Below are 26,832 nucleotides of genomic sequence, written 5' to 3' on the forward strand. Positions count from 1 at the left end.
ACATATGCAGGGGGTTAAAAAATAATATAAAAATTTTCAAAAGATATTTCAAAAAATGTACCAATCACATTCTTAGAATCTTATCTTATTTAATTAAATCTTATTCAGAATAGAATGTCATTCTAAAAACTTAAACAAATGGAGCCTTAGGCTCCATTTGTTAATTTAACTATAAATTTTTTGAATCCCGGTCATCATACTCAAATTCAATATAGGTAATATTGCTTTTCTAATTTGGTTATAAATTTATAAAATTTAACAATAAGATGTGATGTGTCATACTTTATTAATATTTGTAAAAACATGAAACACTATATTGAAATTTGAGAATGAACCATTACATCACTGAAAATTCAATGATGTAATGAAACATACAATCTCGTACATTGTTAGTAATTTATTTTTCAGTGATGTAATGTTTCCTTCTCAAATTTGAATATAGTGTTTCATGTTGTTGCTAAAGTTTGATCACTGAAACCAAATACAAATATTAATAAAGTATGACACATCACATCACATCTTATTGTTAAATTTTATAAATTTATAACCAAATTAGAAAAGCAATATTACTTATATTGAATTTGAGTATAATGACCGGGATACAAAAAAATGAGACTTTTCTTTTAGGTTGAAGAATAATAAAAATCAGGAATAATAGTAGAGCAATAAGGTTAATTTTTAAAAAATGAAATATATAATCAAAATATCACTTCTTATTTATTACACTTTTTAAAATACTTCATTACTAAAATATGGTTAATTAAAAATGTCAAATTGATCAAACGGGTCAAATGTTTTTTAAGTCTAAACTCGAACATGGCCCATTATGAAACAAGTTACCAACGGCTAAACCATTAAGCCATTGTTTTCCTATCCAAATAATGACTTAATGACACTTTTCTATCCACAGACTTTTAAATTACAATTTTATTACCCAAATTTATATTCTGACGACAAACAAAGAGTAAACTCAGTCTTGGTTGTTGGAAATTTTGAAGAAGGGAGGTCGATGAGTGTTTTGGTGGTGCAAGGTTGGATTTTGGTGGTTGGGATTGATCGAAATTTGACTTGAGAAGGGCGACTACACAAACCTTGATCGCTTGATTTTTGGTGATTGATGGGGTCAGTGGGTGTAGGGTTTTGAGAGGTTTTGGTGAGTGATGATCGAGAAAGAGAATGATGGTAGTGTAGGGTTGTAACGATGTCGGAATCGGAAACGGAATATAAATTTGGATAGTAAACTAATAATTCAAAATATAAGAACTTACAATTTACATTATTCATCAAAAAGTATCCCTTACTTTTCATAAATTAATCACAAGCTATCCCGTTATTATATATATATATATATATATATATATATATAATATATATATTATATATATATATATATATAATATATAATATATATTTCACGCTCCCTCCCAGGTATTCCCTATCCCGTTGGATCTGGGTGCTCCGAGGGACTCAGGATCTCGAGAAGAGGGAGAATTATTTATTTATTTTTTGAAAACAATTTATAAAAATCCATTCATAGACTTTAATGACTGTAGTACAACTTAAAGTATAATTATGAAAGTGTAAACATTAGAAATCAGTTTACATAAAAACACTGTATCAGAGTGTTCTAACATGTGCACACATCATGCCGATAAACATGCGTCTGCGGCAAACCGAAAGCGTATAGTATGTGTCTCACGTACCCTATATGCAAACCTGAGAGGAAAATCATAAAACAGTGAGCTAGGAAGCCTAGTAAGTGGATAATACAATTTATAAATAAAAATAACTTCAATCTTAAACTTGCATGAGAGAACACTTGCACATCACGTATCACCTAACCATTCCCTTAGCAAAACCACACCTTCCTTTTTATTATTTCCGGACACGATGAATTCTTGATTTGTATCCTTGTACAAACTTCCCCATTTTCCATGGATCATCGAATTATTTTCACGACAATCGATATGCCCATCATCAAAGCTGAGTAGGCATTTCCCAACACAAAACCCACTCTTACTCACACGAATGCCACCAAATGTCCACAATTTCCACCCAGCCTATACCCACCGGATAATCATAAATTCCACCCCAACCTCTACCCGTTAGATATTCATAAATTCCACCCCAGCCTATACCTGCTCTATTAAGGTGTAGTGTGCTCTCGTTGAGAGAAGGTGATACATAGAATAACTGATAGGTGAGTGAAGTCGCCCAAAGAGGGAAAGGGCTACCGTCTGGTCAGTGTAGATAGAGTAAAAGCCGTCGTGGATGTCGGCTCTTGAAGGGGGTGAAATGTTAAGATCCCACATCGTGATCTCACACCCACCAAGTGTGGTACTTAAGCCTAGGGGCTCTCCCACCTATCAGGCCGGTATTTTGGGTTGGACTCTCATTTGGGCTTGAGTTCTAACGTAAAATGATTTCAATATATAACTATTATAGAATATGTTCTATAAAATGGATTCAGGTTATAAAAGAAGGAAAATCAGAGAAGAAAGAAAAAATTTATGGGCCATTCTTCTCAATGAAGGCTTTATGTAAGCAAAAATTTTTGGGCATGTTGGTTCATGGATTGGATGGCAAAAGGAATGGAGTGTGATTGAGACAGAAAAGAAAATGAGAATGAACTAAAATTACATTATTTGTTAGTGATTGTTTGGGCAAAAACCGTACTGGACCTCGTTACGCCTAATAACAAAATAAACATATTACAGCCCAATGCCTTAGCCCAATGCCTTAGCCCAATTTTGGTTGGGCCTACGCTTAAATTTATCTTGTCGATTGACCATCCTATGAGATGACCCAATTTGTGAGATAGAACATTCTATGGGCCAACTCGTTCTACGAGCTAGACCACACCATGAGTCAGCCCTCTCTATGAGCTAGGCTACTTTATGAGTTGGGCCTCTTTACGAGCAGGGCCACTCTACAAACTGGGCCAACTTACTCTTTGGGCCACTCCAAGGGTTGGGTTTTTCTATAAGATTAAGCTAGATCAGGCTCTAACCCCTTAGCCCACTTTCATCCCAAAATAGGAATCAAAATCCTATCACCTTCCTAGTTCATTCAAGATCCAGTATCTTACATGAATTAGTACTCTTGAACTGATAGAGGCAAGAAACAAAACTTCCTTCCTAATTCAGACTCTCATACCAAGTAGGACTCAAGTCCTACCAGGACTCAAGCTCTCTTGAGCTCCTATATAAACAAAGGTCAAGCCTCTCATTATGCATGCAAAAGATCGCCTATAGCTTTAGCTCCTAAATTCTTGCTCTCAAGAATCGTCGTCTTTCCTCGCCGTAAAGCTGAGTTCCGACTAACTTTAAAGTTGTGCTCCGACCACTTTGTGTTAGTACTACCCTATCCACAGTACGGCAAACCCTTTCTCGCTCTCAGCTCTCACTAAACATGCCTTCAACTATGCTAACTTGAGCATCAGAGTGCCTATGACAGACACCACACCAGTGTCCACCAAGCTTTCATGTTCGTTCTTTCTTTTGTGCAAGTCTATACGATTATCAGTGGCTCGCTTCTCACAAGATCCATCCCTTCCGAATCAACCATAGATTTTGCCGTCTACAGTGACTGGTGCAAAAAATGTGTAGAGATTACCCTACCCGACAAGACATTGTTCCAGTGAGACTTCTGCATTAGGAATATGCATATCCAGTGGTGTATAAATGATGAAGATAGATGATCAATGATCTAATAATAATAGATAGAATTGATAAAAAATTACTTAAAAGGAAAATTTGGACATAACTTACCATACGGAGAAGGCAACAATCTGAATTGTGGCATTATTCAAACATCCTGCTAATAGGACTAAAACAGCATTGTACCATAACTCTAAGCTATAGACAATAACAAGCCAAAATATTTATTTATACTAGCATTTAGAAGTAAACTAATTAAAATAATATAAGATTTACTTTGTATGAATGAAACTAATATATGCACATATGTACTTACCATATCATCACACCTGATGACGACAATGAGAGTTTACTGCAGGAATCAAATCAGAAAAAGCAGCTAATATGAATCCTCTCCATGTATTTGAGCACCAACCGCCGAAAATATAAACAAACTCTCCAAATATCACTAACCAAGTTGTTATTATTTGGGCAGCCATTGCACCATAATCTCCAAGTTCAGTGTGGCGACGAATAGCCATGATAAACGAACATGAAAAGTGAATGAGATGACAGATATATAGCCATCCAATAATCATGTTTTTGAGCTGCAATTGTAAAAATTGTTGGATTGTAAACATAAAAACGTATGCATAGATGATCGATATGAATCAAAGGGAAATATCTTCTGCTTTATTTGATACGTCCTCTTCCTGACCAAGTAGTTTAAATATCGGTGTTGCGAAGATAAACACAGGCAGTGTTAGTATATATATTAGTATCTTATAATATCCCTAGAATATTGTTAGTATATATATTAGTATCTTATAATATCCCTAGAATATATAATTATTCCCGTAATTAAGCTATAATTTCCTGTAATTATGCTGGGTTATAATCTTTCCATATAGTGTATTTCCTTATTAACTTTGGCCTTCTCCACTATATATAGAGGCCTCCTTTGTATAGTTTTGACACATAGAAATATACAATCATATGATTCCTCAAAACTCTCTTTACTTCAACATGGTATCAGAGCCACTACTCTGATCATCCTGTTCGTGCAAGCCGTTTCATTGATGTTTCCTTCTGCACCAACCTTGGCTTTCCCTACACTGACAATTTTCTCGATACGCTTTCGCATGCGCCTCCTGAATATTCTGCATGTCTGACCACGCGCTAGGACTGTAAACGAGCCGAGCTGGCTCATGAGCCGGCTTGGCTTGACTCGGTAAAAGCTTGTTTAGAGCTCGACTCGATAAGGCTCGGTTCGACTCGACTCGAACTTGGTTTGTTAATCGAGTCGAGTCCGAATACAGTGAAGCTTGACTCGTGCGCTCGCGAGCCTGGTCCGGCTCAAGTAAGCACTGTACACCTACGCAAGGTGCTTTGGTGATTTTTTAAACTATTAGGTATTAAACTGATATTTTCCAGTGAAAAAAGTTTAAAAAAATGACAGTATCCCCCCCAAAGTGCAAATTTGAAATAACACGATACACCAAAATAGAGCGTCAATTTTAGCTCCCAATCCCAAATCGCAAACAAAGACCCCCAAATCCCAAATCGTGAACCAGACACTTTGAAATTGGTAATCTCCGTCGCCATCTCTGATCTCGGCAACCGAAAAAGGAGGCCAAACACTCTGAAACTTCCAGGTTTGTTTGCTGTGCCCCGTTGCCATCCCTAATTGTCTTTACTCTGTGCCGTTAAAATTGTTGCCATTAGGAATAAAGATTTCTTGTCCAGGTTATTTGCATCGAGGGGATTTGATTTGTGGGGCTTTGAGGAGTTTTTGTTTCTAGGGTTTTTTGTTATGGCGAGAAAATGTGCGAAATGGGAATGATTTATTGTTCTGATATTTGTATTTTGAGGTTATTTGGAGACATGAAAGCCTCATTAAATGAAAGTTTAGGTAATTTGGAGTGGTGATATTCTGTGTTGGTTAAGTATTTGTGTTGGCTTTGTCGTGTGTTTGGAGAAGATGATGATGTGTTGTCTCTGTTGCTGAGGATAAAAAATTGTGCAAGAATTTATTAACTCATTTATATTTATTTTTGATGCAAATGCACCCCTGGGTAAAGCTTTAGGTTTCTGTTTATCAGCCTAGTTGGATCAGTTTCCAGTTTTGCGAAAACCAGAACAACATGAAATTTTGTTTTAGAATTATTTAGGAAAGGATACAGCATTAGGAAACAACATGATTTGGCTATCATTAAACCTCTTTCCTTGATGTGCATTTGTTTGATGTGCATCCATCCATTGATTTGATGTGCATTTGTTTCATTTCACTTCACGCGTTTAATAGTGGTAATGCTTGGTTCATGATACACACGAGAGTATGTAATTAATTATGGGAGTTTGGTAGACATAACTTTACTTTTTTAATAATTGATAAATAGTTTTGGATTTGTAAATCACCTTCAACTTATGTAAAATATATAGAGTTGGATTGGGTTCGCTTGATTGGTTATATTTAGAATAAGTGTATATGTGAGAGAATGATGCGAAAAGAATTATGGGTAATTTTAAGTATGCTATTTTATTCTTTCATCAGATTAAATTTATAGTAAAAGCCCACATGGAGGGTAGCTTAAATGTTGATGTTTATTAATTAAAGCCAGCATTTACAAGAGTTGGTGGTTGGTGTTTAAAGGAAAGAGGTTTAATGATGGCCATATCATGTTGTTGCCTTTCCTCTTTTCACCAATCTTCTACTATTCTGCCCTTTTCTTTACCTTTTCCTTTTTCAAAGTTGTCCAGCAAGAAGCTAACATATAGTTACAAATTTTTATTTATCTATTTTTTTGTTAATAAAGGACTAAAAAAAGAGATCATAAAATGTTACATTTCATAAGAAAATACCTCCCCAAATGCCCCCTTCCCAATCATTATTAATAACTCAAAATCATCAGCACCCATTTTATGCCTCTGAAGGCGCATGTATTCTGTTTCCTTCTTCTCCAAGAACTTAAGAAGGTTGAATAATTTGTGAATGATTGTGGTGTTATTAATTAGACTTTGTAACAAAATGATTTCTTAAGCATATGAAATTAGTTTAATGCTTTTCAAAAGTTATTTGCCTGGTTCTGATAATAGAGATTGGATAAAATTTTGAAACAAAATCTCTAGGTTTAGAAGGAAGGCTGGGGCTTGCATTTCTGAATCAAATGACAACCCTTTTTAAGCTGCCTTTTTACAACAAGAATAGAGCATGTGTTAGGACTCTAAGTACTAGGATTTTTTGTTGGATGTTGCCATTAGGAATAAAGATTTCTTGTCCAGGTTATTTTTCCAGTTTTACTTGAGTTGTTTTTAATTCAATTAGGGTCAACTAGGTAATTTACCTCACTCCTATTTCAACATGGAAAAGGAGAATTGGGTATGAACAAATGTTTGGACTCCAAAGTATAATTCTAACCCATTAAAAATATAATAGATTTTTTATTTTTTTTTTTCAAAAATGAATATATATTATTTCAATTATATATTATTTTAACTTTATGATATTGTCTAACGATAGTGGTTAATTCATTTTTCAATTGTAGGTATGGCATTGGGAGACAGTTCCTCAAGCACCCCTACATTGGATGACATCGACGATTGTGTTAAGGTAAAAGTAGTCGATCGGCGTAACATTTATGGAAGCACAGGTGGTACAGAGCAAAGTGTGAGTAGCCCAGAAAATATTGAGAGTGACCGTCCACTAGAGACGAAGAAGAGAGCGAAGACATCAGTTGTGTGGTCAGAATTTATAGAGGTGGTTCTCCGTAGTGGTATAAGGAAGAAAGAGTGCATTCATTGTAAAACAAAGTTGAAAATGACTGCCAGTGAAGCACAACACAATTCAACAGACATTTGAAAAGGTGTGCAAAGAGAACAACTCACTTGAGGCAACAACAAATAAATTTCCCCCCTTCCAATTCTCATGGTGGCTCTAATCTCCTGCCTGCTCTACGGGGCCAATTCAGTATGCTGAAGATGAGGGAGTTTATTGCACATTGGGTGCTGATGCATAAGCATCCATTTTCTATTGTGGAGGAAGAGGGGTTGAACAACATGATGAAATACGGGATTTCTGAATGGACTCCGATATCCCGTAATACTTGTAAGAATGATTGTATGAGAGTGTTTGAAAGTGAGAGGCAGAAGTTACTGACCCTATTGAAGGGTGTTAGGAAGATAAGTCTAACCACAAATCTATGGCATTCAGGCAACCAGAGGATGGAATACATGGTTTTGATTGGGCATTGGATTGATGATAATTGGAAATTTAATAGACGGGTGTTGAACTTTATTCATTTCCTTCCTCCCCGTTCTGGTGTTGCCATTGCTGATGCAATTTTCAAGTGTTTGATGGACTAGGGAATTGAAGCTAAGGTCCACACGATATCGGTGGATAATGCTTCAAGCAATGATGTTGTAGTAAAAGTGTTGAAAGATAATTTCCAAGCTGCGGGGAAGCTCATATATGGGGGCAAGATGTTTCATGTGAGGTGTTGTGCACATATCTTGAACCTGGTTGTTCAAGATGGTCTTTATCAGACTAGACACATTATTGAGGACATCTGTGATACCGTGATGTATATCAATTCATCGGAGAGTAGACTAAAGGTGTTTGCAGAGATTGTTCAGCAGCGCCGATTGCCATTTCGCAAACTTATTCTTGATTGCCAAACGTGATGGAATTCAACATATGATATGTTGACAACGGCAATGAAATTTAGGCATGTTTTCCCTTGTTTGAAAGAGAGGGATTTGAGTTATCATTATTGTCTCAAGGAGGAGGATTGGGATGAAGTTGAGAAAATTTGTTCTATTTTGAAAGTGTTTAATGATGCATCGAATCTGATATCGGGGAGTGATTATCCGACATCAAACTTGTTTCCAAAACATGTTTGTACAATAAAAATTATGTTGGACAGTAAGAGTCAAGATGGAGATGAGTTTATATAGACCATGATTTGGAAAATGAAAGAAAAGTTTGACAAATATTGGGGAGAATGTAATCTATTGATGGGTGTGGCTGCTATTTTAGACCCCAGACTGAAGATGAGGGTAATTGAATGGGCGTTCCCTAAGATGTATCCTCAGCCTGAATCACGGGAAAATATGGATGTTGTTCGAGATGCCTTGCATGAGGTATATAGGGAGTATGTTGATGCCAGTAAAGCATTGACAGCTGCCCGCGCTTCTACATCTACAAGGGGTGCAGTTCAAGAGGTTGGTGAGGGGTTAGGGGCAGCGGCAGAGATGGCGGATGATTGAGATGATTTTTGTGAGTTTCTGGATGTGGTTGAGACGGTTGAGCCAATCAGAGTTAGACTGTTACCTGGGAGAGGGATGCCATAAATGTGTTGGGGACGCTACGATGTTTGATGCTTTGACCTGGTGGAAGGCTAATTCAACAAAGTTCCCTATCTTGTCTACCATGGCTCGTGACATATTAGCCATTCCTATTACTACGGTTGCTTCTAAGTTTGCTTTCAGCGCTAGCAGTAGGGTTATTAACACGTACCGATCGTCGTTGGCTCCCAACACGGTGGAGATGCTCTTATGTGGATGTGATTGGAGCAAGATATTGAATGGGGTGAAGAAAGGATGTAAAGTAGGTTACATACTTATATTGAATATTGTTTTTATTAAATTTAGTTATTACTTTATATTTATACTAACTAAACTTCAATTACTCCTCCTTTGTCATTTTCAGGAAGTGCAGCAACCGTTGGAGATCAACCTTCCTATCCCGTAAGTTCTTGGGATTCAATGCATGGTTTGGCTATGGTAGGAGGCATGCATAGGTAAAACTTTTATTCCTTTTGCTTTTGTTTCATGATTATACATATTTTTTTCTTGTCATAGTTACCTTAAAAAATACTTACTAAATTGAACATTTTCTACAAGCAGGGGGAAATTGTGGTTTTCGTCAAAGACATGCCTATTGCAGACTATTGGTGGATAGTGATTTTGATTGGTGGACTGTATTTGTACTCTTAGGAATGTTATTTCTATATATTCAGAACTGTTTTTTGATTTTGTAAGGTAATAGGCATTTTGTAATGTTCGAAACTGTCATGGTTAATTCAACATTGGATGTAAATATGAAATGTTTTACGCAGGAAGATTGCTGTAAAAAAGGGGAACTTAGCTCGATCAAACCAGGATAAATGGTGGTTTGATCGAGCCTTATCGAGCTCGAGCTTGATAACGAGCTTGCGAGCCTCTTATTGAGCTCGAGCTCGATAAGGTTTGCGAGCCGGCTTGAGCTCGACTCGAACTCGACTGAGCTCAAGTTTGAGTCCCAATTCTGAGGCTCGCCAGGCTTGAGCTCGAGCTCGACACTGTTGTAAACGAGCCGAGCTCGATAAGCCAAAAGCTCAGCTCGGCTCGGCTCAGCTCGTTTACAGTCCTACCACGCACCACACATCTCCAGCAGAAATTTCAAGCCTGTTGCAGCCAACTTCAAGCCCAATCCAAGTAAGCCTTCCCAGCCCATTTTTCTTTCTTCTATAAATCAGCCCATTCGGTTCAAAGTCCAGCCCAAGTCCACCCGTTGACTTGTTGACCGTTGACCCAAAAAAAAAAAAAAAAGGTATGTCTCACTCCTCTCCCAACCTTGATACCATTGTTCGTCCTATTGATAACATTTTAGATGGCTCAAATTATAATATGTGGGCTCAAAATATGGAAGTATTTCTTAAAGGACGAAAATTGTGGCGTAATGTTTCTGGTGAAATTCTTGCCCCCAAGCAACAAGATGGTGAGAGTCTTGATAAGTTTGCATGTCGGCTTGAAGATTGGCATAGTATTCATTATAAAATATTGTCTTGGTTTATTAATACTTCTATTTCATCCATCTGTAGCCTGCTTCCCAAGCTTGGTAATGCTCAAGCTGCTTGGGATTTTCTTCCTAAACGATACAACTGCACTCATGATGCTTCGTTGCAGTTCCAACTTGAGACTAAGCTTTATCAGATGCGTCAGGAATCAGGTCAGTCTAGTCCATTACTGATTTCTATTCTCAAGTTGATAATCTTTGGGAACATTTGTCTGCTGCAGATCCTCACCTCAAATGTTCTGATGACATTGCGTTGTTTGCAACCTACCGTGATCGTTGTAAGTTTATGCATTTTATGATGACACTTCGTGAGGATTTTGAATCTACTCGGGACTCTCTTTTGCATCGCACACCTCTTCCCACTCTTGAGATTGCAATTGCTAAACTTATTTCCGAAGAAAATCGTCATTCAACCATGAAGATGCAAACTCTAGATTCAGTTGTTGCTACCATCCCTTAGACTACCTTTGGATCTTCTCTAGCCTCGGGTCGTTTCCCTTTTTATTCCTCAAAGACTGTCTTCTCCAAATACTGCAAACATCCAGGTCACTCTGTTACGGAATGTCAAAAATTAAAGAACAAAAATCAATCTCGGGCCCCCTTGTTGCAAGCTGCTGCCGTGGCTCCAACTACTCCTTCTACTTTTGAGTCTGCTTTTGAGTCTGCTATTGAGCCTTCTTCAGTGTCCACTACTCTCATTGCTACTAACATTGAGGCATTAATTCATCAGGTTTTATCCCAGTCTTCTAGTACTTTTTTTGTCACCTTAGGTGCATCTCATTGGTTTTTTTATTCTGCATGTTGTAATCACATGACCTCAGATTCTACCATTTTTTCACAAAAATATACTTTGTCACCCAATCCTATCATATATACTGTTGATGGTTCTCATTTATCTGTTAGTCAAATTGGGTCTATTTCCTCCCCTACCTTATCTGTTGACAACACCTATATTGTTCCCAAGCTATCCTTAAATCTCCTTTCAGTTTGTCAACTTTGTGAATTAGGTCTTCAGCTTACCTTTTCTAATGCTGGTGTTGATGTGTAGGATCCACAAATGGGTCAACTCATTGGGACAAGCCGTAAGATTGGACATCTGTTCGAGCTCACTTCTTTGCAGCTTCCATCCCATCTGTCTCGCTCCATTGTTGCTCCTGCCATCTCTTCCCAATTATGGCATTCTCGGCTAGGTCATGCCTCTATACCTCGTGTTTGTCTTTTGGCCTCCCAAGGTCACCTAGGTTCTATAGGTTTTAAGTCTTTTGATTGTGTTTCCTGTCAACTTGGCAAACAAACTCATTTATCTTTTAATATAAGTGACTCTTTTTCGACATCACCTTTTGATTTGATTCACTCTGATATTTGGGGTCCTACCCCCACTCCTACTGAGGGGGGATCTTGTTATTTTGTTATCTTTGTTGATGACTATTGTCGTTATACATGGCTATACTTGTTACAGCATCGATCTGAGTTTGTTCGTGTTTACCAAACTTTTCACAAAATGGTACAAACTCAATTTTCTCGCACCATTAAAGTTTTTCGTTCAGATAATGCCATGGAATACAATGACAAAACTCTCATTGAGTTCCTAAATCAACAAGGCACAGTGTCACATCGTTCTTGTCCCTATACCTCTCAACAAAATGGTCATGCCGAATGAAAACATCGTCATATCCTTGATACTGTAAGAGCTCTTTTACTTTCTGCTTCTTTACCTAAAAAGTTTTGGGGTGAAGCTACTCTTACTGCTGTGTACACAATCAATCAGGTACCCTCACCTATAGTCCACAACAAATCTCCTTATGAGCTTCTCTATGGTATGGTTCCTAACTATTACTTTGTGTCTTTGGTTATGCCTGTTTTGTTACTCTTCCTCCTCATGAACGGACCAAACTGGAACCCCATTCTCGGTTATGCTGTTTTCTTGGTCATGGCTTAACTAAAAAAGGTTATTGTTGTTATGATCCTATCTCCAAAAGTTTTCGAGTCTCTCGTCATGTGGAGTTTTGGGAACACAAACCATTTACTAGCATATCCACGTTCTCCTCTTCCTCCTCTAACCACTCACTCATATTCACTAGTCCCTCTATTGCTCTATTTTCTGACTCTTCTGCAGAGATTCTGAGCTTCTCAGACAGTTCTTCCACTGCTGCACCCAATCTCATTGATGCGTTTGATGGACCACCTACCACACCACCCATTCCTTAGTCTTCTCCACTCCCTAAACCTCGTCATTCCAGTCAGGTAAGTGTTCCTCCTACTCATCTTCGTGATTATCACTATTTCTCTGTCCTTGCCACCCTCCAAGAACCTTGCAATTATCGTGAGGCTCGTATTGACCCTCTTTGGCAGCAAGCTATGTCTGATGAATTGAATGCTCTTGTCAAACCACATACTTGGGATCTGGTGGACTTGCCTCATGGTAAAGCTGTAGTGGGATACAAGTGGAGTTATAAAATCAAGACTCGAGTAGATGGATTAGTTGAATGCTACAAGGCCCAACTTGTTGCTAAGGGGTTCACCTAAGAGTATGGGATTGACTATGAGGAGATTTTTGCTCATGTTGCTAGACTTACATCTGTCAGATCTTTACTTGTAGTTGCTACTGTCCGGCGTTGGGAACTTTTTCAAATGGATGTTAAAAACGCCTTCCTTAACGGTGATCTTACTGAAGAAGTTTACATGCAGCCTCCACCTAGCTATAAGCATCCTCCACATAAAGTTTTTCGTCTTCGTCGCGCACTTTATGGGCTTAAACAGGCTCCTCGAGCTTGGTTTGAGAAATTTCAGTCAGTGGTTTCTCAACAAGGCTTTCTTTCTAGCCCAAATGATTCTGCACTCTTTCTTCGTACTATTGGGGCAGGTACTATCCTTCTTCTTCTCTATGTAGATGACATGATTATTACTGGTGATGATATTGCTGGTATTCGAGATCTTCAAACTTTTCTTAGTCAGAATTTTAAGATGAAGGATTTGGGACATCTTAACTACTTCCTTAGCCTTGAAGTTACTTCAAATCATGATGGATATTATCTCACTCAAGCAAAATATGCCTCTGATTTACTTTCCAAAGCTGGGTTGACAAACAGCAAGATAGCCACTAGTCCACTTGAGTATAATACTAAGCTTTTGGCCACTGACAGTTCTCCACTTGCAGATGCAACTCTTTATCGACAGTTAGTTGGCAGTCTCATTTATCTTACTGTCACCAAGCCTAACATTTCATATGATGTTCATCTGGTCAATCAATTTATGGGTGCACCTCGATCTACCCATTTTGTTGCGGTTCTTTGAATTCTACGCTACATCAAGGGTACTCTGTTTCATGGTCTGCACTTCTCATCCCACTCCTCTCTAGAGCTACATGCCTATTCTGATGCAGATTGGGCTGGTGATCCTACTGATCGTCGCTCTACCACTGGTTATTGTTTCTTACTTGGTACTTCTTTGATTTCATGGTGCAGTAAGAAATAGTCTGTTGTTGCCCATTCTAGCACTGAGGCTGAGTATCGCGCTCTTGCTGATACGACATCTGAACTTTTGTAGTTACGTTGGCTTCTGAAAGATATGGGTGTTCCTCAATCAATAAGTTCTCCTCTTCACTGTGATAATCGTAATGCCATCCAGATTGCGCATAATGATGTGTTTCATGAACGTACTAAATATATTCAGATTGATTGTCAGTTCATCCGCCATCATCTTCAGCAGGGTATCCTCCAGTTACATTCAGTTTCTTCTGAAGATAATCTTGCTGATATTTTTATGAAATCCCATCCACCTGGTCGACTTGGTGATCTTGTTTCTAAATTCCAGTTGACTTCGCCACCAAGAGTTTGAGGGGGGATGCTAGTATATATATTAGTATCTTATAATATCCCTAGAATATTGTTAGTATATATATTAGTATCTTATAATATCCCTAGAATATATGATTATTCATGTAATTAAGCTATAATTTCCTATAATTATGCTAGGTTAGAATCTTTCCATATAGTGTATTTCCTTATTAACTTTGGACCTCTCCACTATATATAGAGGTCTCCTTTGTATAGTTTTGACACACAGAAATATACAATCATATGATTCTTCAAAACTCTCTTTATTTCAACCGGCAGCAATATTGTAACAGTAGTGAAGTTGATGATCCATGATCTTTGCAAGTAAATTCCCAACATGTGGTATTGTTTTGCCCAAGCGCTTGCCCGCACATTGTCGAATTGGCGTTTGACATGCCTGACTATGACATGAAAGTTAAGGTCTGACTTACTAAAAATGATACAAAAAATCAAAGTAAATTTTGTTATAAGAAATACTTTACCAGTATCCCATTAGCGAATCGGACTATGATGTTCTGAATGAGTGCATAAGGTGCGAGTTCAAGTTTGCCAATACGTCCGATAAATGCCTGTGTCACCACAAGCATTCCATATTGAGTCACCCTTGCTAACATTGCAGGAAAAACCACCTTCCCTATCTTTTTTTATTCCATTCAAACTCTTCCTTTCAAATCGCTTATATCTTTTGTTTCCGGTGCAAGAAGGCTTGTAGAAATTAAAACATGAAGGATACTTTATTAGTTTCGTTTTAGAGGATCAACTAATTTTTCCAAGTGGTCCTATAGTATATGTTTTCTTTTTTATTTGTTTAGATCTCAAAAAATTATATTTTCATAAATTCAGACCGAACAATAGCGATCGTGAATATATTTTCCTTATTTTTAATTCATGCCATAATTAATCTGCCATGAAACATGGGAAGCTGTGTGTTTATGTCTTTCCAGACGCACTTAACAAGTTTTTATCGAAGACTAAAATAATACTATATCACCATTGTAACGACCATTCAAAGATCTGCAGATGATTTACATCTAAAGCGGGTGAAATATAGTGCATGTGCGTTTATATAAACAGTTTTTTTATCACCTTGGAAGTTTAGCAAAGTACTGACTTCATTATTTTATGTATTTGAAGCACATACAGAAACATAAATATGCAGAGAATCAGAACCCAAAGGAGAGATCCAGGGTGATAGAAGAAGAGTACTTTAGTTTTTTTTTTTTTTTTTTTAACTTGACTAGGAACCATTTATGTGGCTTCATGCTAATTAATGCAAAAGCTTTAGAAATTAAGAAATAAAAAATGGTCTCCTTGTCATAGATGCCTGCTCATTCTCTGGGAAGATTTAAAAACAAAGATGGGACAAACAGAAAAAAAAAAATCATTAGAAGTACAACTCATTGAGATCTTCTGCATTAAGCATAAACATATGAAGAGACTGACAGTTTTGAACTAGTTGAAATCTCTCATGGACATGCGCTCACCTCAAAAATTTCAAACGAATAAAAAAGAGACCAATCATACAAATAACCATTCTCTCTCTTCCTTTACAGCTCTTTTAGGGGAAAAAAAAGAACTTTAGAATATTTTCAGATATCACGCTATCCATACCACCAATCAACATATTTATAAGTATTTTTTCTCTTATTAATTTTTATTATGAATATGACTAATATTTATTATTTTAAAAAATTACGTGATAATAATTTATTTATTAACAGTATGGGTGACGTAAAACCTCTATAATATCAAAATGTTAGATAGTGTAAAAAGAGCTAATATGAAGCTTTGAAAAAAAAAATTACAACAAATTATTTCTCTATTTCCCTATCATTTTTCTCTTCTTTCCTTTTTTATTTATTTATTTATTTTTTGTTTCCAAAACCTTTAAATTAGGTTTCTTGGAATACAAGATTGACCACAAAATGGAACAACCAAAAAAGCTGATATAATACCTGTCTCTATTGTTGGAGGGTAAAGAGGGAGGTCCCCAAATGTCAGTTTAAATGATTTCCAAAGGTTTCTCGGTTCTTGTTTAAGAGGTCTTGAAGGTATTCTCAAGAATTTTAGAGTATAGAACGAACAGAGAAGAAAAACAAATCAAAGAAAATTTGAGGATTTTTCATTAGAAAATGCGCACTACTGTTGGGTTTTTTTTTTTTTTTTTTTTAAATTGTTGGATACAAAAGGCACTGTTTTTACATTAGTTTCTAATTTTACAATTCAACCCAGAACAAACTTACGACTAGGGGTGTAATTGAGCCGAGCCGAGTATGTAGGTGCTCGAGCTCGGCTTGATTGCTACAGTATTGAACTCGACTTCGAGGTCAAGCCTGGTCAAACTTGAGGAATTGAAATCGAACTCGAGCTTGACACCATAAAGGGGTACTCAAGCTCAAGCTTGACAGATGCTCAAGTAAAGCAATTGTTTGTCAAGCGCTAATCGAGACCTTCATAATCGAACAAAAAAAAAAATCAAATTACATTGAAACAATCCAGAATAAAATTGAACACTAAAACCAAAATTAATTGAAAAAAATCAAATTACATTGAAATAATCCAAAATAGAATTGAACACTACAACCAAAATTAACTGAAAAAAAAAAAAAAATCAAATTACATTGAAACAATCCAGAATAGAATTGAACACCACAAGTCTAGAACCAAAATTAACTGAAAGAACAAAGAAATAATCACTAATCAGTTCATAATCAAAAGCTTACCTACAAGTCACAGAGCTAAAACCGAAGCAAGAATCTAAATTATGGAATGATAAAAATTATTCAAGGCGAAAACAACGAAAACCCAGAGAATCATGAACACATTTCCAAACCAGAAATCACAACCCAAAATCTGACCTTGACAAGTCAAAAAGTTTGTATTTATTAATTATTATGACCATAAAAAGATCACTCAAAGTCTCAAACAGAATATCTCAAGCAATCACTCAAACAGATTGTAGAGTTTGTTTTCATAGTATATGAGACGAGACCAAGCAGAAGGGTGACCAGCAAAGTGAACGGCAAATGGCGAATAAGAGGGCAAACAATGAAGGAGACGGCAAACTGCAAACAACAAAGGAGAGCCATAGCAGCATAGTAGTGAACAACTTTGACTTGGTCAAGTTGAATATTCTCCGAGTGACGCCATAACAGAGTCAAAACAAGGTTGTAAATTGGAGGAATAGGTTGTTGGAGCTTTTAAAGAGGGGAGGTCGGTGAATCTTTTGTTGGTGGCAGTCGAGTCCCACACCGATTAGGCACGCTCAAGCCTACTGATTTATAAAAGGGGGTAATCCTCCCATTCAATAAGGCCTTATTGGGTGAGGAGTCAAGCCCACCTGAAATTCTATCATGGTATCAGAGCCCAGGTTTAGTTGAGCTGAGTGCTTGACCAGCGGGTGAGGAGTTAGAGCCGACAACTACCTCCAATAACATGTATGACCCAACATATGGGCTTGACCGTGAGGAGGAGTGTTGGAGTCCCATACCGACTAGGCACGCTCAAGCCTACTGATTTATAAGAGGGGGTAATCCTCACATTCAATAAGGTCTTATAGGATGAGGAGTTAGGCCCACCTCAAATTCTATAATTGTAATTTGACTTGAGGGATGATGGGAGCTAGATAAAGGTGGCGGTAGATGGTGGAGTGGCTAGGTGTGGCTAGTCACACAGTTGTGAGGCTTTGCGACGTGAAGGAGAATAGTGTTGGGGCGACGGCTTTGCGCAAAAGACTAGTGGGTTTGGGTTTTAGAGTTTTTTAGGGTGTGTTCGTCAATTTTAAAAACTATAAATTACATCGCCTCCTATTAGTTCAAATATACCCTCAAGCTCCCTAAAGCTCACGAGCCTGGCGAGCCAAGCATTGGCTATTCGAACTCGGCTTGTCTGTTGAGCCAAGCCACTTAAGCTTGAGCTCGACTCGGCTTATACCTGTACTTACAACTATACTCAGATGACTCTCCAACTTTGCATATAAAGTCCAGAATTCAGATATTGTCCTTTGCTTAATATTTCCCCTTAAACTAAACACTTCTTCATCCTAAATTTCTACTCCATTATTCACATACACCTTGTCAACTTGTTGTTCTCATCTCAGCATTTCCCCTTAAAATAAACACTTTCTGTTTCTACCTCTTCTTACAACCTACAACTTGACTTTATTGTCTTTAACTTATAGTTTTTTACAGTCCAAACTTCCTCACACAAAACAACTACAACTTCTCAGCTCACATTAACTCTTACAACTGCATTACATCAACTCAACTGCAATCATTCATAACAACAACAATTCCAGTTTGTCAATCTTCATTTTGCATAGCTCACATAAAACCTTATTGTTGTATTACACCAACTCAACTACAACTTTTACAGGACAACTGTTACAGTAACTACAATTCCGGTTCACAAACTTCATTTTGCATAAGTCACATAACACCTTACTGCTACATTACACCAGCTCAGCTACAACTTTCACACTAACTACAATTTCAATTCACCAACTTCATTGCTCAAAACAACTACAACTTCTCAACTTCATTGGTGAACTAGAATTGTAATAGGTGTGAAAGTTGTAGTTGAGCTGGTGCAATGTAGTAGTAATCGGTGTTATGTGAGTTGTGCAAAATGAAGTTTGTGAACTGGAATTGTATTTGTTGTAAAAGTTGTCCCATCTTTTTCTTCTTGATCTCCCCCTCATCCTTCTGTCTTCATGCCCTCCCATTCTGGCACCATTGGCCTCCTCCGACACTACCACTAGCATCCCATCCTCCATACACCAAAACCCCCATGATTTCCACCTAATTGCTCCCACTAATCACTAGTCGTCGCTATGTTTAGGATTATTCATTATTTTCAAGCCGAATTCCAACCAATTTCGACGCCCAAAATCCCACCTCTCACCACCCTCAGCATCACTGGCCCCCATCACCTCGATGTCTAGTAGCTCGTCGAACGTTGTTCGTCGTAAAAGCCAAACTTTAGTCGTCCTTGAGCAATCGATCATGATTGTCGCACGACCTCACCACGCACACATTGCTACAACTACCTAGCCCCTCATCTCCCTACCTCCATACACCCAAATCCAGCCATCATCACTCACCATCGGTGCCCCACCATCCACCTGTGCACGACTGCTATTTGTGATTTTTCTAGGTTCTTTCTTTTGATTTCGTTGATTGATTGTTTGGTTGTGTGAGGAAGTTTAATTGTTTAGTTGAGAGTGATGAATATTGTCAATTTGGGTGATTTCGTTTGCGATTTTTCTGGGTTTTTTTTTTTCTTTTGATTTCATTGATTGATTGTTTGGTTGTGTAATGAAGTTTGATTGTTTGGTCGAGGGTGATGAATCCTGTCGATTTGGGTGAGAAATCTGACAGGGATCCATGAACAATTGATGGCGACCACATTGGCAATGGTGGTCATTCATAGAGGATGAATGTGATCTGGGATTTGGAACAATCATTTTACCATTTAATCGTTATATTAAACAATTTTTTTTGTTAATTTAAAGGTAAGAATATGAAATATATATACGAAACAGGGTTGAGAATTTGTCATTTTGCTAAACCTTGAGTGGAAACATGTCGTTTGGTCTAAGTTCTCGTCAACACAGTGTCATCCATAAAAATTAAGATGTAAACAACGTCTTTGATGGAACATGTCTCAACCTTAGCATTTCCACTCACTAATTCATTTGAAACACGAACATTAATTATTAAGTAACCATCAGTATTTAAAAATGTACGATATAGATAATTCACAACATTCCCCTAGGCCTGACAACTTTAACATGTTAAGGTTTCAAAGCACTAAAATGTCTATTATGCCCTTCTTTCGTTTATATTTAACGGTCAAATCTTTAACGATGTCAAGTTTTGGGTATTAAATTGTAGTTTACAATTCAAGGGGTGGGAATGTAATTTCACAAAACCTAGGGTGGGCAATCGAATTTTGGCCTAAATAAAAGTATATGTAGAGTTATAAATAATGTAAATAAAGCATATGCTCTAGAAGAATTTCTAAAATTGATTGATTAAAGCCAATTGTTGTCAAGCTGTTTAAGTATAGAGAAATTCATTCTATTGAATAATTTTACTATAAATTATCAAATTCCTGAAGCTTTTTCACTATAGTGAAAATATATTTGCCGTAGTGAATCTTAGTTTTCTATTCATTTGCTGGAGAGAATTGAACTCATCGTAGAGAAGACAAAAAACAATAGACGTTTTAGGGTTTATTTCTTATTCTTATTCATTAAGAAAATGTTAGAATCGTCATTAAACATGTTAGAGACTTAGGGTTACATGTAATGCATGCTAATAAATACATACTTTTAACCTAGGTTTTGCATATCTTAGAAGAGCAAAGAACATGTTCCCACCCAAGGTAAAGCAAAATGGTAAGTCCCCACCCTTGGTTTCCTAAATTTCATATTCCCACCCTTATATCAACACCGTTACTAATTTTTGAACTCTAATGAAATATAGAAAATGATATTACCAAACTGCCCTTAAAATAAATTAATAAATTGCCTTTTTAACCACCAATCTTCTCTTCTTCCTTTATTTTTTCTTCTCTTCTCTTTCCTTTCTTTCTTCTCTTCTTCCTTTCTTTTTTTTTCTCCAGTCTTTCCTTTCTTTCTTCTCTCCTTCTCTCCATGGTTGCTTGGCCCTCGCGTGGGTTTGGGTTGCCGCATGAGGGCCTCGTCACGATTGAATTTTGGCCAAATCGCGGCGGCCTAATTTGGACTTGGTGACTAGAAAAGAGATTGTTGATTGGATTGTTAAGGTGGGTTCTCAGAAATATGAATTTTGTGTTGTTTGGGCTTTGATATGGATGGTTAATATTCGTGGTTTCTCCAACAATGATTCTTCCTTTGAAACATTATATTACCTCATTTTAATGTGTTTGATGGTTTCATTGAGATGAAATTATGGGTATGTGCTAGGGATTCATCACTGTTTTGATGGATATTGATATTTGGGCCAATGTTGATAGTGTTTTGTTCCTATTCTAGCTTTTGTGATTGCAAATTGACATTGATGTCAAGAGTAACAGTGATTTGATGAGAAGGAGAGAAGAAAGAAAGAAAGGAAGGAGTTTACAGGAAAGAAATGAAGGTTCAGAAGAGAGAAAGTGAAAGAAATTTAAGATGGGGAGGGTACTTGTAGAGAAATTTGAGACGTGGAGGTTTATTTGAAATTTTTATTTTCATTTTGGATTTGATGTTGTACAAATGACTATTTGACCCTTCGACTGTCATATTAAACGATTTATATCCATTTAAGGGTGAGAAATTGGAATTTATAAAACTAGGGGTGGAAACCACAGATTTGCGAAACCTTGGGTGGGAACATGTCGTTTACTCTATCTTAGAATTCTAGAAAGTAGTTTGGAGAAAGGCTTTCATATAGCCGTCATTGTGCTGAAGGGGGAGAAACTTAGAGATTAATTCTATGTTATTTTCTAATGAAAAGTATTTCATAAGAAGTTCTCTAGATGATCAAAACATAGGATTTACATCGGTAATTAAATCAATTGATTCTTTGCAAGAAAAGGCTCGTGTTTAAAGCGGGAAAAAGTTTAAAGACAAAAAGGAAGTAATTTTTTAAAGGGTAAAAATTCATTTACACAATGGACCCTTATCTTTCTTATAAATTTGGAATCTTGACACAATAAAATCTTAGAGTAATGCTACACTTACACCATTTTTTTACACCATTTTATAAATATCATGATGTGGCATATGCTACAACCATACAAATTCTATTATAATATTAAAAATTTGTGTGATTGTAACATATGCCACATCATGATATAATGAAAATTGTGTAAAAGAGTAATGTAAGTGTAACATTACTCAAAATCTTAATATCACTTGGTGACTATAATAGACTGACAAGTGCGAGAAACACCGAATACAAATAATCACCTCAATTTTAGGTGTATATTATGAATCAAATTAATCTTAATGTCATTTGCCTGTTTGAGTGAGTATAAATAAAATTATACCTTTTCAATCAAAACAAAAGTAGAAATGTTTGAGTTCTCATGAATAAGGAAGTGGAGGAAGGTTAATCACTATTTAATGGTGGTAAAAGAGCAAATGAAGATCTAATTTACATGGTCATCCGAGTTTGAGTCCTCGTGATTGTTAATAGGGATGATTGTTAGAGTTTATATCCAGTTAGTAGTTTCAAGGACCTAAGAGACTAGTCGAGATACATGCAAATTAACCCGAACACCTCCGACTATTAAAAAAAAAAAAAAAAAAAAAAAAAAAAAACAGAGTGAAGGAAGGTTAATTGAGGAAACAAAAATCTCGGGGCCTCACCTATTTCTTCGTTTCCACTTGGCAGCAATTTCCTCTCACAGACTGGATATGTATTTGAAGCTCTGCAAGTTGCATGAGACCAGAAACGTGGAGGAACATTGACTTAATTTATTTACATGACATGTCAAGTCCAATCATTAATAGAGCTGATGACTGATGTACAAAATACAGGATGCCAAAGTCATCAATGTAAATAAATTGAGTGTTAAGCTCTTAAAATATATATATATGATTAATGTAATAATAATCTAGATAAACTAAGACGTAAACAGCCTCTTTTAAGCTTTGTCCTTCAAAACAAGCTAACTAAAATTAATTTTACCATAAATCAAAACTGAGCCTCTTATACATTTTTTTCTTTTAACCAAACACAACTACCTTACAGAAACACAGGTTAGGTGGGCTACTTTAAACATCCTTGTTTAAAATTGTAGTAAAACCCTATTCATTAACAATATTGTAATCACCATTTGATTCCTCCAAAGGTCTTTTGAATCTATTGAGTCGTTCTGATGCTTTGTTCACCTGGAGAAAGAAATAACATTAATCATAAAATCTTTTTAAGTGTTGTTAGTTATTTAGATTACCAAAAAGATATTATAATAATGACAGAAAAGAGTGTAATAAACAAGTATTATGAGTTTCTTTTTGCTGTTAGAATACTTTTTAAAATTACAAAAAATAAATTGTTCTGCCACTTTAAACAACTTTTACTGCTATTATTTTAATCCCCCCTTAAATTGCAACCAAATAGCAAAAAAAATTAAAATTAAATCAAATTAAGAACCTTTTTATCTTTTGAAAGCACTTTTAATGCTTCCCTATTTGATTCTTTTCATCACCAATCTAACTTTCATCATATTTTGTCTCTCTCGTTAAAACAGTTTAGTTTTCTTTCACAATTTCGTCAGTAATTTCTTTTATATTTATATATATATATATAATATATATATAATATAATATATTAATATATATAATATAATTATATTGTTTTTTTTAACAAATTCGTCGATAATTCTTCTTGTTTTTGTCTAATCATTTGCCAGAAAACCTACACATTTATTCATTATTTAGAAAGTTATTAGAATTGAGTTTTTTTTTTTTTTTTTTTGGTGAGTTAATCTTACCGCTCATTCCAATCAGTTGTTAGGGTTATGTAGCCAGAGCAAGTGATTGAATCACAACACCCACAATCATCCAATCCATTACCCTGTCAATGAATCAACAACTTTCTTAGCATATTATCAACATCCAAGTAAACCATCATTTTAAAGGTGAAGATATTGTAGAATTCTCTCATATGGACTTAATAGTAAGAGCAATTTGAAAAAGATAAGAGAGCTTCTTACCTTTATTTTCAGATTAGCTACATACCAAGAAGAACTCCTACAGGCACGCCAAAAAATAATAGCTAAAAATGTTAATATAGCAACCATAGTTTGGCGGCCGGAACCTATAGTAGCCCCTACATTAACAAATTAAACAGAATGCTTAGAAAAAATTGGAAATACCATTACTGAAAACCTATCTTCAGAGACGCACAGCACGTCGGAGAAGACAACACAGCGTCACTAACTACATCATTTACCGACACACGTTTTTGGTGTCGTTCCAGGCTGGGAAAGAAGGTCAGGAAATCAGTTATTGTTGTACTAAATCAAATTTTATAGAACATACCTGTTAATATTGCCTCCCACCGTTTAAAAAACCGAGAAAGCCAGTAGGGCAAGAGACTTGAAACGGTTTCTGCTACTAGTTCTCACTTGTAAATATGTAGCCAATTCTATTACCAAACACTAAACACATTATCCAAAAAAATACTCCATCAAAATTGCAGTAGTTAAGTTGACTTTGATGGAAAACGTTGCCGCCTTAGCATTTCCACTCCCCAATTCATTTGAAACACGAACACTGTAATTATCAAGTAACCATCAATTAAGTACGAGTTTAAAAGCTATGATAACTGGGATTTTAGTAATTGAAGCCTCCCCCACAAGCTACACGAAGCCCATACATAGCATTAGTTCCCAAGCTATGATATTGACGCTACAAATTAAGTCAACTTGATTTAGTATAATTTCATCATATTAATTATATCTTAACACAAGTAAACATCAATGGAACGAGTACTATATCAGTCATATCCCAAACTCAATGCGTTTTCTAATGTGGCAATTTCATGAACATTACTTGAAAATTAAAAATTTGTATAACATTCAGAATTTGTAATTGAATATATGGAAATACTTACCATATGGAGAGGCAGAAATCTCAATTGTGGCATTTTTCAGATATCCTGCCAGTAGGACTATAACAGCGTTGTACCATAATCTAAGCTATTGAGCATAAATGCAAAAACATCATATAAGGGTTTAGATATATATATTTATTGAGATTTATTTGTATGAAGAATTAAATTTTGATGCATATATATATACTAACCATATCATCAATCCTGAGGATATTGAGAGTCTTACTGCGGGAGACAAATCAGTGAAAGCAGCTAATGTAAATCCTCTCCATGTATCAGGGCACAGCCGCCGAGATGTACAAGAACAGTGCGATTGTCACTAACCAACTTGCTATATCATGGCACCCATTGCGCCAGAAATCCCCAAGTTCAATTTGGTGACGAAGATCCATGAAAGAAGAACATGAAGTGCAAATGAGGCGGCGGATAGCCATCCAATTATAATTTTTGTGCTGGGATTGTAAAAACTGTTGCATGTTAAACATAAAGGCATAAGATTAGATATAGGTATGACCAGGGGAGAGATTTCCTGCTTTACTTGCTATATCTTCTTCCTGACCAATTGGTTTGAATATAGAGTAGAAGATAAACACAGGCGTCAATAATGTAGCAGTAGTAAAGTTAGATCCAGGATCTTTGCAAGTAAATTCCCAACATGTGGTATTGTTTTGCCCCAAATGCTTGTCCAGACATAGTCGAATTCGCGCTTGACATGCCTACCTACAACATGAAATTAATGTTAATATTAGTTACCATAACTGAGTTGTTCATCTTTTGAGAATGTCAATGCATGTACAAAGAAAAGCTTGTACTTTTATAAGATTTAAGAGAGAGGAGAGAGCAGAGAGAGCATACTAAAATAAGCACATTAATTATAAGTTGATGATTATGGCATCAATAACCACTTGACTGTGGGAACTAGATTCCTAAAGATATTTAGGCATGAGGATGAGCTCAGCTCAGATGGAATTTTACTGGGGTTATCTGAGAAATAAGTAAGGTAATCTCAAGTAAAACCGAACTGGCCCAGAAACAGAAAACTGACCTGGAAAAGCAGAGAAACTGATAAGATAAAGTGCTAGTGTTCATCTCACTAAAAGAGTATTCAATCCAAAGTGTTCAAAATTACAACGAAGAATTACGTTAAAAAATGGTAGGTAAGCTTTAAGAAACGGATATGATAAAGAGCGAGAAAACTTTACCAGATCCCATAAACAAATCGAACAGCAATGATTTGTATGAGTTCATAAGCTGCGAGCTCAAGTTCCCCATATGTCCATAATACCTGTGTCCTACAACATTCCATATTGACCAATCCTTGATAACATTGCAGGAAAAGCCAGCTTCCATATCTTTTTCCATTCCACCCATACTCTTCCTTTCAAATCGTTTATCTTTTTGTTTCCGATCCAAGAAGGCTCTCTTCCATCTGATCCTGTTTGCAGAAATTAAAACATTAACGGTCAAACACCAAGGTTGAATATGAAATGAATCAAAGCCAAACGATAGCACGCGAGAGAAGCTTACTGAGTTTATCAATTTACTTGAATAGTGATCGCTTATGGGGCTCATTTCAGTCCCTCTGTGCGCGGACTCATTAACTGAGAAAATGTAACGTTAACGGTCAAACACCAAGGTTGAATATGAATAATCAAAAGCCAAACGATAGACAGCGAGAGAAGAAGCTTGAGTTTATCAATTACTTGAATAGTGATCGCTTATGGGGGCTTCATTTCAGTCCCTCTGTGCGCGGACTCGTTAACTGAGAAAATGTAACGACAAAACTCACGAAAAATGAGAAAAAGAAAATCATTTTGGGTAGGTTCATGCATCACTTAGATATCAAATATGTTGAGTCAGTTGAGTTGACAGACAGGTATGAGCTGGTGTATGAACTCATATATACATGACATTTTTATAATCGCTTTTTCTGCATG

The 26,832-nt window shown here is 36.3% G+C and overlaps 2 pseudogenes; both read right to left on the reverse strand.

Moving 5' to 3' along the window:
- The window catches only part of LOC116105849, a 32,239-nt pseudogene extending 13,003 nt beyond the window's left edge, over positions 1-19,236 (reverse strand).
- Positions 19,237-23,085: 3,849 nt separating this feature from the next.
- Positions 23,086-26,324, reverse strand: LOC116105850 (annotated as a pseudogene).
- Between the last annotated feature and the right edge of the window lie 508 nt (positions 26,325-26,832).

This window comes from Pistacia vera, unplaced genomic scaffold (assembly GCF_008641045.1).
Source record: "Pistacia vera cultivar Batoury unplaced genomic scaffold, PisVer_v2 Contig506, whole genome shotgun sequence".
NCBI lineage: Eukaryota > Viridiplantae > Streptophyta > Magnoliopsida > Sapindales > Anacardiaceae > Pistacia > Pistacia vera.